The sequence below is a fragment of the Mustela lutreola genome, chromosome 6 (genome assembly GCF_030435805.1).
Source record: "Mustela lutreola isolate mMusLut2 chromosome 6, mMusLut2.pri, whole genome shotgun sequence".
Taxonomy (NCBI): Eukaryota; Metazoa; Chordata; class Mammalia; order Carnivora; family Mustelidae; genus Mustela; species Mustela lutreola.
Genome location: NC_081295.1, coordinates 131,896,060 through 131,910,536, shown reverse-complemented (window position 1 = coordinate 131,910,536; position 14,477 = coordinate 131,896,060).

The window sequence follows — 14,477 nt, the reverse complement described above, 5'->3', positions numbered from 1 at the left end:
AAGGATTTGATCATAAGGAATTTGTGAAGCTTCTCTCCCTGGATGCTATAGTAATGTGATTCTCCTCTAAAAACTCCTCATCTTTGTATTCTTCCAGATTTTAAACCCCAGAAGAAACAGTTTGGCTCAGGTTAGGTCAGATGCCTGCCCCTGGGTTGATTCACTATGGCTCTGAGGTCAGTGACATTTATGCAGACAAGTCCTAACCCTGGAAGCCTATCTGTGTTTGGGGACTGTTCTTAGAAATGGTAATTATGAGATGGACCTTTAACCAAGAGATTCCAGTTACATTTACAAAGTAAATATGGATGAGAGACTTGTAAAAATTAAAATTCTGACTAGTTGGTTATGTAAAGATTTTATTATGTGATAATAATGGCCAACACAATGTAGTAGCAGAAGCTTTTCAAAATGACATTGGAATATTGCATTATCACTAAATTAAATTGATATTACCATCTTATATATCTCATTTAATAAGGACTAAAGTTCATGTACTAATTCAAAGAACATTCTTGATTATGAGCTCTTCTAAAATTCAGTATAGGGAGACATCAGGAAAGATGATGGAGTAGGAAGCTCCAGAAAGTCATATATCTACCTAGACTATAATTTTGTTGGCAGATTCTTGTCTGGTGAAAATATTTTGGAACTCTGGAGTCTATTTGAAGTTTTTCAGCTTTTAGAGGACATTTAAGGATTAGGATATTCAAAAGCAACTGCTTATATGGGAGAATTTAGAAAGTTATCCCACATGCCCAGAGAAAGAAGCAGATTCAGACAAGACCTGAGAAGACCTTAAGTTTACACTGTAGGCTCATCCCCAGCACAAGGCATCCTTCAACAATTAAAAAGCATAACCCCTCAACATAATAAAAGCCATAAACAAGGTCATGGTTAACATCATACTCTATGAAGAAAAGCTAAAAGGTTTTCCTCTAAGAGCAGGAACAAGGAAGCCTGTTTCTGCACTCTTACTCAAAATAGTATTAGACATTCTAGCTGTAGCAATTAGGGAAAGAAGAAGAAAGAAAGAAAGAAAGAAAAAAGGAAGAAAGGAAGGAGGGAAGAAAGCAAGGAGGAAAATACATCTAAATTAGAAAGGATGAAGTAAAATGGTATCTATTTGCAGATAACATGATATTACATATAGAAAATCCAAATTTCACTGAAAAACAGCTAGAATAAATTAATTAAAGTTGCAGGATACAAAATCAACATGCAAAAACCAGTTGTATTTCTATATACTAACAGTGAGCTATCACAAAGAGAAATTAACAAAACAATTCTGTTTACAGTTTCATCAAAAATAATAAAACATCTACGAATAAACTTCACTAAAGAGGTGAAAGTCCTGTATATGAAAACTGTAAGACATTTGTAAAAGAAATTGAAGAAGACACAAATAAATGGAAATATTTACTATGTTCGTGAATTGGAAGAATTAATATTTTTAAAATGTCTATACTACCCACATCAATCTACAGATATAAAGCAATTTCTATCAAAATTTCTATGACATTTTTCACAGAAATAGAACGATCTTAAATTTATATGGAGCCACAAAAGATCTTGCATAGCTAAGACATTCTTGAAAAAGTACAAAGCCGGAGGCATCACTCTATAATTCAAAGCTATAATAATCAATACAGTATGGCAGTGGCATAAAAACAGACATATAAATCAAGCAAACAGACTAGAGACCCCAGAAATAAACCCATACAGATGTGGTCAGTTAATTTATGACAAAGGAGCCAAGAATATACTGTGGAAAAAGACAGTCTGTTCAATAAGTGGTGTTGGAAAAACTGGACAGCTGTAAACAAAAGAACGAAACCAGATCCCTATCTTACACAATCTACAAAAATAAACTCAAAATGTATTAAATAACGAACACAAGACCTAAAATCATAAAATTTCCAGAAGAAAACGTTGGGGATAAGATCCTTAACATCCGTTTTTATAGTAATTATTTTAAAATTTTACACAAAAAGCAAATGCAACAAAAGCAAAAATAAACAAAAGTATGTCAAACTAAAAAAGCATCTGCATAGGAAAGAAAACCATCAACAAAATTAAAAGGCAACTACAGAATGGGAGAAAACATTTGTAAATCATATATCTGATAAGAAGTTAATATCTAAAATATAAGGTGCCTTCTTAGTGCAGTAGGTAGCGTGTCAGTCTTATAAAATATGTATTGAACTCTTATAACTAAATAGCATAAAAATCTGAATAAAAAAGAATAAAAAACCAGACAATTTTTTAAAGAAGACATACAGATAGCCAACAGATACATGAGAAGGTGCTCAATATCACTAATCATAAGGGAAATGCAAATCAAAATAATAATGAGCTATCATCTCACACATGATAGCATGGGTGTCATCAAAAAGACAAGACATAGGGGCACCTGGGTGGCTCAGTGGGTTAAGACCTCTGCCTTTGGCCCAGGTCATGATCTCAGAGTCCTGGGATCGAGCCCTGCTCAGCAGGGAGCCTGCTTCCCCCCCCACCCCCGACCCACTAAACTTCTGCCTGCCTCTCTTACTACTTGTGATCTCTGTCAAATAAATAAATAAAATCTTAAAAAAAAAACAAGACTAAAAAAAAAAAGACAAGACATAACAAATGCTGAAAAGGGTGTTAAGGAACATTGTTCACTATTGGTGGGAATATAAATTGCTACAGATATAGTGGAAAACAGTATGAAGGTTCATCAAAACATTAAAAATAGAGCTATTATATGATTTAGCAATTCCATTTCAGGGTATTTATCTGAAGAAAATGAAATCACTGTCTCAAAAAGATAGCTCCATCCCCACATTCACTGTAGTATTAAAATAGCCAAGACATACACGTATTGCATGGAGTACTGGGTGTGATACATAACCAATGAATCTTGGAACACTGAAAAAATAAAGCTTTTAAAAAAATAGCCAAGACATTGACTCTCTCTGCTTGACTTATTTCACTCAGCATAATCTCTTCCAGTCCCATCCATGTTGCTACAAAAGTGAAATAAGTCAAGCAGAGAGAGTCAATTATCATAGGTTTCACTTATTTGTGGAGCATAACAAATAACATGGAGGACATAGGGAGATGGAGAGGAGAAGGGAGTTGAAGGAAATTGGAAGGGGAGGTGAACCATGAGAGACTATGGACTCTGAAGGGGCGGGAGGTGGGAGGTTGGGGGAGCCAGGTGGTGGGTATTATAGAGGGCACGTATTGCATGGAGCACTGGGTGTGGTGCAAAAACAATGAATTCTGTTACGCTGAAAAGAAATAAAAAATAAAAATAAAAAAACTAACAAACAAAAAATAGCCAAGACATAGAAACAACCTAGGTGTTCATTGATGCATAAATGATAAAGAAATATTATATATATGTGTATATATATACACATACATATGTACACACACACACACACACACACATATGTGATAGACTACTATTTAGCTATAAAAAACTCCTGCCACTTGTGATTACTTGGATATATCTTGAGGGCATAGTGCTAAGTGAAATAAGTTAGAAAAATTTAGGTACTGTATGATTTCATTTACATGTGGAATCTAAAAAAATCCCTCAAAAATAGAACTTAGAGAGTCAGAAAACAGATTGATTGATACCAGAGGCAGTTGGTGGGGCTGCTGGAAATAAAGTTGGTCAAAAGTACAAACTTCCAGTTATGAGATAAATAAGTTCAAGATATACTATACAGCATGTTGAATATGAATGAATATATTCAACATGCTGTATTGTATATTTGGAAGTTGCCAAGACAGTAAATCCTATAAATTCTCATCACGAGAAAAAATATTTGTAACTATGTGAGGTGATTGATGTTAACTAAACTTTTTATAGTGATCATTTTGCAACATATACATATATAAGTTCATTATCTTGTACACTTAAAACTAATACAATCTTGTATGTTAATTATATCTCAATAAAACTAAAAATACATTACAGAAATTCAAGTGGAGCAAGCAAAAAAATAAGAAAGGTTTACAAAAGTGAAATTCTTTTTTAAAAATTAAATTTAATTTTAATTCCAGTGTAGTTAGCATACAGTGTTATGTTAGATTTAGGTGCACAAAATAGTGATTCAACAATTCCAAACATCATCCAGTGCTCATCACAAGTACACTCCTTAATCCCTGTTGCCTATTTCACCATCCCCCCCCACCGCCTTCAATTTCCCCTCTGGTAACCATCAGTTTGTTCTCTATAAATACTTCATGGTTTGTTCCCCACCCCCTTTTTTCTTTGCTCATTTGTTTTGTTTCTAAAATTCCACACATGAGTGGAATCGTATGGCATCTATCTTTTTCTGACTGACTTATTTCACTTAGCATTATACTCTCTAGCTCCACCCATGTAATTGCAAATGGCAAGATTTCATTCTATTTATGGCTGAATAAAAGTACAGTAAGACATTACCTCACACCTGTAAGAATGGCTAAAATCAAAATCACAAGAAACAAGTGTTGGTGAGGATGTGGAGGAAAAGGAATCTTCTTGCACTGTTGGTGGGAATGCAAACTGTGCAGCCACTCTGGAAAACAGTATGGAGATTCTTCAAAAAGTTAAAAATATAACTACTGTATAATCCAGTAATTGCATTACTGGATATTTACCTAAAAAATGTAAAAACACTAATTGAAAAAAATCTAAAAACAGCATTATTTACAATAGTGAAATGATGGAAGCAGTCCAAGTATACATCAGTAGATAAATGGATAAAGAAGATGTGTCACACATGCACGCACACACACACACACTCACACACCCCAGAATATTATTCAGCCACAAAAATGAATTTCTTGATATATTTTTCCATTTAAACAAAACAGTGCATCAAAAGATACCAGGAAGAAATCATGTGGAAGAAAAAAAACCTACAAAAGTTGAATTTTGTGGAATTTGGAATAGAAAAATTGCTAATTTACTGCAGAGTGGAAATGAAATAGGCTATGGCATCAAATTGATTTGAGTTTAAATAATGGTAACTCCACTCAGTAGGCATGTATCCCTTGGAAAGTAACTAAGGTAAGCCAGTCTCCTCAAGTATAGCACAGAGAAAACTATGGCTTAGTGCTGTGATGAGAATAAGGTGATGGTATAAAAGTGGCTTATGAGGTATCTATAAGCACAGGACCCCACTGGTGACCAGTTGAGCAGGTCTGAGCTTGGACCTGGTTATCTGTGTTTTGAAAAGCTCCCTCGATGATTATACCGCATGGGCAGGGTAAAGAGACATGCAAATATCTCAATGTCTAGGACATGATATGTATGTATAATCTTATGTACAATTTATAGGACTTCTATCATCTTTCATTAAGGCTGTGATATCTTTTTTTTATTAAACACAATGACAAAATCTAAGTGAGAAGTTTAGATATTTTGCTTTAAGAAAGAGAGAAGATGAAGAAGAAGAAGGAGGAGGAGTAAGAGGAGGAAGAGGAGGAGGAGGAGGTAGAGGAAGAGGAGGAGAAGTGGAGAGGAAGAGGAGGAGGAGGAGGGGGCAAGAGGAAGAAGAAGAAGAAGGGGAAAAGAAGGAGGAGGAGGAGAAGAAGGGAGAGATGAAGGGAAGGAGAGAGAAGTAGAAAGAACTAAAATAAATAAAGAATACAAATACCATTTATGGTCTAAAGCAATACCATGACATTTAAATATTCAACATGAGGGACACTAAAGGTTTTTGACATATGGCATGTGTAATTTTGCTGAGGCAAATTTGAATCATTTCTATTTAATAATGTATAGACTGAACTCACTTAGTTGATCGAGGTATTTACCCAATGATCAGTATCCAAATCATTTGGGTTTGGTTATACTGTATTCATCACCATAAATACAAAGTTTTGTTCTTTATGAAATTGCCTCAAAAGAAATTCAACTGCTATGATAAAAATATATTTGCAAGTTTGGAGAAATGAAAAGGTTTCAGAAAATATTCTCATGAACTTAAAAAATTTATTATACAACTACATATTTTAAAAATAAGGTAAGTGTCTTATCCCATTTCATATATAACTTCCAGCAATCAAAGTGACATGAAAATATCAGAGTGTGTGGCATGTGCCCCAATGCACTCAATATTTCAAAAATTAGCCTGCCTTTCTTTCTTCTGCTTCTGATTTCCATAGTTACCCAATGATAAGTTCAAATGTCCAGTTTTCAAAAATTATAGGGCATACAAAAAAAAAAAAAGTAAAAACCAAGAAAGTCTGACTCATTCAGAGGTACAAATGAATTGACAGAAACGATTACTGAGAAAGGCCAAGTGAGAGGTTTATTAGACAGACTTTCCTTGTTTAAGTTTTTATTTAAATTCCCCATTAGTTAACATAGAGTGTAATTATAGTCTCAAGTGTAGAATTTAGTGATTCACCACTTACATACAACATCCAGTGCTCATCCCAAGTGCCCTCACCAATAGCCATCACCCATTTAACCCATCTTCCTACCCACCCCCTTTCACCAACCTTCAATTTGTTCTCTATAGTTAAGAGTCTTTATTATGATTTCTCTTTTTTTTCTACTTATGTTTATCTGTTTTGTTTCTTAAATCCCGCATATGAGTGAAATCATATGGTATTATCTTTCTCTGACTGACTTATTTCACCTAACATAATATCATCTCTATTATTCTATATATTATATTATATTATATTATATATCTATTATTCTATATATTATATATCAATAATGATTAATTATTATTAATTAATAATACTTATATATAATTTTATATATTATATATTATTCTATATCTCTCTTATTCTCTAGCTCCATGCACTTGGTTGCAAATCTGAAGATTTAGTTCTGTTTCATGGCTCAGTGTGTGTGTGTGTGTGTGTGTATGTATACTCTGTATATATATATATATATATATATATATATATATATAGACACACACCATATATATGTATATATACTATATACACCACACGTATATATACTATATACAGACACACACACACAGATACATATATATGTGAGTAGTAACTGAGCGGAGTTACCATTATTTAATATGTATGTATATAATATATGTGTAACATATATGTATTTGTGTATAACATGTTTATATACATATATGTATGTAAATGTACTCAGTTACCACTCATATATATGCACGGTATACATATATGCAGCATATATATATGCATATATATGCAGTATATATAGACAGTGTATATAGTATATATAGACAGTGTATATATATACATATATATATGCATATATATGCAGTATATATAGACAGTGTATACACCAACATCTTTTTTATCCATTAATCACTTAAGGACATTTGGGCTTTTTCCATAATTTGGCTATTATTGATAATTCTGCTGTAACCATCAGGCTACATGCATCACTTCAAATCAATATTTTTGTATCCTCTGGGTAAATAAGAGTAATGCAACTGCTGGATCATAGGGTACTTAATCTTTTCACTTTTTGAGGATCCTCCATACTGTTTTCCAGAGTAGCTGCACCAGGCTGCATTAGCACCAACAGTGTAAGAGGGTTGTCCTTTCTCCACATCCTCACCAAAGTTTTGTTAATTCCTGTGTTGTTAGTTTTAGCCGTTTTGACAGTGTGAGGTAATAGCTCATTGTAGTTTTGATTTGTATTTCCCTGATGATGAGTAATGTTGAGCATCTTTTCATGTGTTTGTTAACTATATATCTTCTTTGGAAAGATATCTATTCATGTCTTCTGCACATTTTTAATTGGATTATTTGTTTTTTGGGCATTGATTTTCATAAGTCCTTTATATATTTTGGATTCCAACCCTTTATCAGACCTGTCAGTTGCAAATATTTTCTCCAATTCAGTTGGTTGCCTTTTTTGTTTCATTTGTTTCCTTCACTGTGCAGAGAGGTTTTGTCTTTATGAAGTCCCAATAGTTCATTTTTTATTTTTTTCCCTTGCCTCAGGAGACATATCTAGTAAGAAGTTGTTATAGCCAATGTTGAAGAGGTTACTACCTGTATTCTCCTCTAGGGTTTTAATGGTTTCCTATCTCACATGTAGGTCTTTCATCCATTTTGAATTTATTTTTATGTATGGTGTAAGAAAGTGGTCCAGTTTCATTCTTCTGCATGTGGCTGTCCAGTTTTCCCAACACCATTGGGAAAAGACTATCTTTTATCCATTGGATATTTTCCCCTACTTTTTCAAAGATTAATTGGCTATATACATGTGGATTGATTTCTGGGGATTTTTCTTCTGTTCCATTGATCTAAGAGTCTGTTTTTGTGCCAGTACCATACTATCTTGATCATTACAACTTTATAACGTAACACAAAATCTGGAATTGTGATGCCTCCAGCTTTGCTTTTCTTTCTTTCTTTCTTTCTTTCTTTCTTTCTTTCTTTCTTTCTTTCTTTCTTTCTTTCTTTCTTTCTTCTTTTTTTTCCCCAAGATTGCTTTGGCTATTCAGAGTCTTTTATGGTTCCATAACAAATTTTAGGATGTTTGTTCTAGCTCTGTGAAAAATGCTGGGGGTGTTTTGGTAGGGGTTGCATCAAATGCGTAGATTGCTTTGGATAATATGAACATTTTAACAGTATTTGTTCTTGCACTTCATGAGCATGGAAGATTTTTCCATCTATTTGTGTCATCTTCAATTTCTTTCATCAGTGTCTTATAGTTTTCAGAGTAAGATTTTTACCTCTTTGGTTAGGTTTTATGGTTTTTTGGTGCAATTATAAATGGGATCTATTCCTTGATTTCTCTTTCTGCTACTTCATTATTGTTGCTGTATAGTAATACAACAGATATCTGTATGTTCATTTGTATCCTGTGACTTTACTGAATTCTTGCACCAGTTCCAGCAATTTCTTGGTGGAATTTTCTGGGTTGTGTCATGTCATCTGCAAATAGTGGGAGTTTGACTTCTTCCCTGCTGATTTGGATGTCTTTCATTTCTTTGTGTTGTCTGATTGCTGTGGCTAGGACTTCAAGTACTATGATAAGAATGGTAAGAGTAGACATCCCTGTCTGTTCCTGACCATATAGGAAGCTGTCAGTTTTCCCCTACTGAGAATGATATCAGCTGCGAGATTTTTGTGTATGGCCTTTATTATGTTGAGGTGTGTTCCCTCTGTCCCTACTTTGTTGAGGGTTTTTAGTATAAATGGAAATTATACTTTGTCAAATGCTTTTTCTGCATCTCTTGAAATGATCACATGGTTCCTATCCATTTGTTTATTGATATAATGTAGCACATCAATTGATTTGTGAATTTTGAACCACCCTGCAGACAGGAATAAATCTCACATGGTATTGGTGAATGATTGTATTTTATTGTATTGTATTTATTGGTGACTGTTAGTATTTTATTAAGAATCTTTGCACCCATATTCATCAGGGAAATTGGCCTGTAGTTCTCTTTTTTAGTGGAGTCTTTGTTTTTATAAATAATTAAAAAATTTTATAAACATATAATGTATTATTAGCCCCAGGGTACAGGTCTGTGAATCACCAGGTTTACACACTTCGCAGCACTCACCATAGCACATACCTTCCCCAATATCCATAACCACACCACCCTCTCCCTATCCCCCTCCCCCTGGCAACCCTCAGTTTGTTTTGTGAGATTAAGAGTCTCTTATGGTTTGTTTCCCTCACAATCTCATCTTGTCTTTTTCTGATTGACTTATTTCGCTAAGAATAATACCCTCTAGTGCCATCCACAACATCGCAAATGGCAAGATTTCATTTCTTTTGATGGCTGCACTATACACACACACACACACACCACCTCTTTTTTATCCACTCAACTGTTGATGGACATCCAGTCCAAACTTTCCATAGTTTGGCTATTGTGGACATTGCTGCTATAAACATTTGGGTGCACATTGCTGCTATAAACATTTGGGTGCACATGCCCCTTCGGATCAGTATGTTTGTATCTTTAGGGTAAATACTCAGTAGTGCAATTGCTGGGTCATAGGGTAGCTCTATTTTCAACATTTTGAGGAACCTCCACACTGTTTCCAGAGTGGTTTCTCCAGCTTGCATTCCCACCAACGGTGTAGGAGGGTTCCCCTTTCTCTGCATCCTTGCCAGCATCTGTCATTTCCTGACTTGTTAATTTTAGCCATTCTGACTGGTGTGATGTGGTATCTCATTGTGGTTTTGATTTGTATTTCCCTGATGCCAAGTGATGTGGAGCACTTTTTCATGTGTCTGTTGGCCATCTGGATGTCTTTGCAGAAATGTCTGTTCATGTCCTCTGCCCATTTCTTGATTGGATTATTTGTTCTTCGGATGTTGAGTTTGATAAGTTCTTTATAGATTTTGGATACTAGCCCGTTATCTGATATGTCGTTTGCAAATATCTTTCCCCTTTCTGTCAGTTGTCTTTTGGTTTTGTTGAATTTCCTTTGCTGTGCAAAAGTTTTTGACCTTGATGAAGTCTCAGTAGTTCATTTTTGCCCTTGCTTCTCTTGCCTTTGGCAATGTTCCTAGAAAGAAGTTGCTATGGCTGAGGTCCAAAAGTTTGTTGCCTGTGTTCTCCTCAAGGATTTTGATGGATTCCTTTCTCATATTGTGGTCCTTCATCGATTTTGAGTCTATTTTTGTGTTTGGGATAAGGAAATGGTCCAGTTTCATTTTTCTGCATCTGGCTGTCCAATTTTCCCAACACCATTTATTAAAGAGACTTTTCTCCATTGGACATTCTTCCCTGTTTGTCAAAGATTAGTTGACCCTGGAGTTGAGGGTCTATTTCTGGGCTCTCTATTCTGTTCCATTGATCTATGTGTCTGTTTTTGTGCCAGTACCATACTGTCTTGATGATGACAGCTTTGTAATAGAGCTTGAAGTCTGGAATTGTGATGCCACCAACTTTGGCTTTCTTTTTCAATATTCAAGGTCTTTTCTGGTTCCATATGAATTTTAGGATTATTTGTTCCATTTCTTTGAAAAAAAAAATGATGGGATCTTGATAGGGATTGCATTAAATGTGTAGGTTGTTTTAGGTAGCATAGACATTTTCACAATATTTGTTCTAATCTAATCTAATATTTGCTCTAATCCCTGAGCATGGAACATTTTTCCATTTCTTTGTGTCTTCCTCAATTTCTTTCATGAGTACTTTATAGTTTTCTGAGTATAGATTCTTTGACTCTTTGGTTAGGTTTATTCCTAGGTATCTTATGGTTTTGGATGCAATTGTAAATGGAATTGACTCCTTAATTTCTTTTACATCTTTACATCAACCACAGCAACTTCTTTCAAGACACACATTTCCAGTGGCAAGGAAAACAAAAGTGAAAATGAACTCTTGGAAGTTCCTCAATATCCAAATGTTCTGCACAACAAAGGAAATAGTCGACAAAACTAAGAGACAACCCACAGAATGGGAGAAGATCTTTACAGATGACATTTCTTATAAAGGGCTTGTATTAAAGACCTATAAAGACTTTCTCAAACTGAATGCCTAAAAAACAAATAACTCAGTGAAGAAATTGGCAGAAGACATGAACAGACACTTCTCCAAAGAAAACATACAAATGGCTAACAGACACATGAAAAAAATGTTCCACATCATTAGCCATTAGGGAAATAGAAATCAAAACCACATTGAGATACCACTTTCTACCAGTTAGAATGCAAAAATTGACAAGTCAAGAAACAGCAAATGTTGGAGAGATTGTGGAGAAAGAGGAACCCTCTTACTCTGTTGGTGGGAATGAAAGTTGGTACAGCCACTTTGGGAAACAGTGTGGAGGTTCCTCAAAAATTTGAAAATAGAGCTACCCTATGACCCAGCTATTGCAGTACTGAGTATTTACCCCAAAGATACAGATGTAGTAAAAATAAGGGCCACTTGTACCCCAATCTTCATAGCAGTAATAGCCACAATCACCAAATTGTGGATGGGGCTGAGATGCCCTTCAACAGACAAATGGATAAAGAAAATGTGGTACATATATACAATGGAATATTACTCAGCCATCAGAAAGGACGAATACCCAACTTTTGCATCAACATGGATGGGACTGGAGGAGATTATGCTAAGTGAAATAAGTCAAGTAGAGAAATACAATTATCATATGGTTTTACTTATGTGTGGGACATAGGAATAGCATGGAGGACAATTAGGAGAAAGGAGGGAAAATGAAGGGGGGGAATTAGAAGGGAGGTGAACCATGAGAGACTATGGACACTGGAAAACAAGCTGAGGGTTTTAGAGAGGATGGGAGTGGGGGTTGGGTCAGCCCAGTGATGGATATTAAGGAGGGCATGGAGCACTGTCTTATACACAAACAATGAATCATGAACATTACATAAAAATCTAACAGTATACTGTATGGTGACGAACATACCATTATAAAAAATATAAAAAAAATAATCCAATAGGCTAGCAGCAACTTAAGAACTTTTATTCTCCTTATAGGATCAAATAGCAACACAGGCATAGAGTTCTTACTGCCTTTTATGTTGTGCATAACTTTCCTCCGAAGTTCTAGATGACTCCTAGTACAGTGACAATATAGAGTGAGAGATGGCCACAGGATGAAAGAGAATTACCAATAAAGCAAAAATAAAAATGGTGTGTCTGGAAAGATGACCATATGCTGCTCATGGTGTTCCAGCTAAGGCGCCAACAGCCAACAACAGAGGGATTTTTCTGTATACCTGGGTGTGGTCCAGAGTTGTACAGGACCATAAGAAGAAAGCTTGGTTTTCATTCTAAAGGAGAAGCCTGTGGGTGGGGAGGGGTTGGAGGCATGGCTTGGATGAAAATAAGTTTTTGCCAACCAGTGAAATAGACAGAAAGAAAAATCTATTCTAGTTATAGAAGGAAAGTTCTATTTGTTGCACAGGTTTAAGGTCATAAATGCAAAACTCCTACTTGATTCTAACAGTTTTTTCTAGCTCCCCCTTTCCCCATAACCATTCCTTAAAAAGTTCCCTCAAAATCTGGGTTTCCAGAAAAATTGAGAAGGGCAATGGGGTCATGAAAGACCCAGACTGGTAGGATACTCTGTGTAGCTGTTCTTTTAATACTTCTCTTTCTCGCTTGGCCTTATGGATGAATACTAATTATCTAATTTTATTTTGTAAATCTGCAAAAGTTCAACCTCTTCGCTCTTTGCTTTCTCCAGAGAAATGTTTCTCTCTCTGTGAAATGATTAACCACACTCCCTCTTACAGTCCTCAATGTGTGGGTAGGTGCCTTGTTCTAGATGAGATAAGTTTATTTTCTGTTCTGTGAGGTCTGAAAAAAACAGAAAAAATGAAAAATGTCTAGAGAGAGAGAGCACAACAGATGGAGGGAAATCAATTCACCAGAGGAAGTCTCCCAAATCTTTTCACTTTCCCTTTTTTCCCCTCAATTTTTGAATGGGAAACTATTTCTTTTCACTGATCAACATTTGTGTTTACATATCATGGTTTTGGAAGACACCCTAAGACCTCTGAGGCTGGTCTGGGTTTACTATGGAAAAGGGTAGAGAACATAAGAATGAGATTGTCTTGATAATCATGGATTTCTGAGAAAGGATTTGGAAACAACCTACAGATACATTGAAAAGGCACATAAAGTGCTAATAGGACACAGCTCCCCAATATTCCAAGCAACAAACATCAGATACTTTGAAAGGAGAGGACATTTATGGACTATTTATATATTTATTTATTTAAATTAATTTTTTATTTATTTTCACCATAACAGTATTCATTATTTTTGCACGACACCCAGTGCTCCATGCAATCCATGCCCTCCATAATACCCACCACCTGGTACCCTAAACGCCCACCCCTGGCCCCTTTAAAACACTCAGATTGTTTTTCAGAGTCCATAGTCTCTCATGGTTCACCTCCCCTTCCAATTTCCCCCAACTCCCTTCTCCTCTCTAACTCCTCATGCTATTTGTTATGCTCCACAAATAAGTGAAACCATATGATAATTGACTCTCTCTGCTTGACTTATTTCACTCAGCATAATCTCTTCCAGTCCCATCCATGTTGCTACAAAAGTTGGCATAATACTCCATCAGAAAGGAGTGTATATGGACCACATCTTCCTTATCCATTCATCCGTTGAAGGGCATCTTGGTTCTTTCCACAGTTTGGCGACCATAGCCATTGCTGCTATAAACATTGGGGTACAGATGGCCTTTCTTTTCACGATATCTGTATCTTTGGGGTAAATACCCAGTAGTGCAATTGCAAGGTCATAGGGAAGTTCTATTTTTTTAATTTCTTGAGGAATCTCCACACTGTTTTCCAAAGTGGCTGCACCAACGTGCATTCCCACCAACAGTATAAGAGAGTTCCCCTTTCTCCACATCCCCTCCAACACACGTTGTTCCCCGTTTTGCTAATTTTGGACATCCTAACTGGTTTAAGGTGGTATCTCAATGTGGTTTTAATTTGAATTTCCCTGATGGCTAGTGATGATGAACATTTTTTCATGTGTCTGATAGCCATGTGTCTACATTGGAGAAGT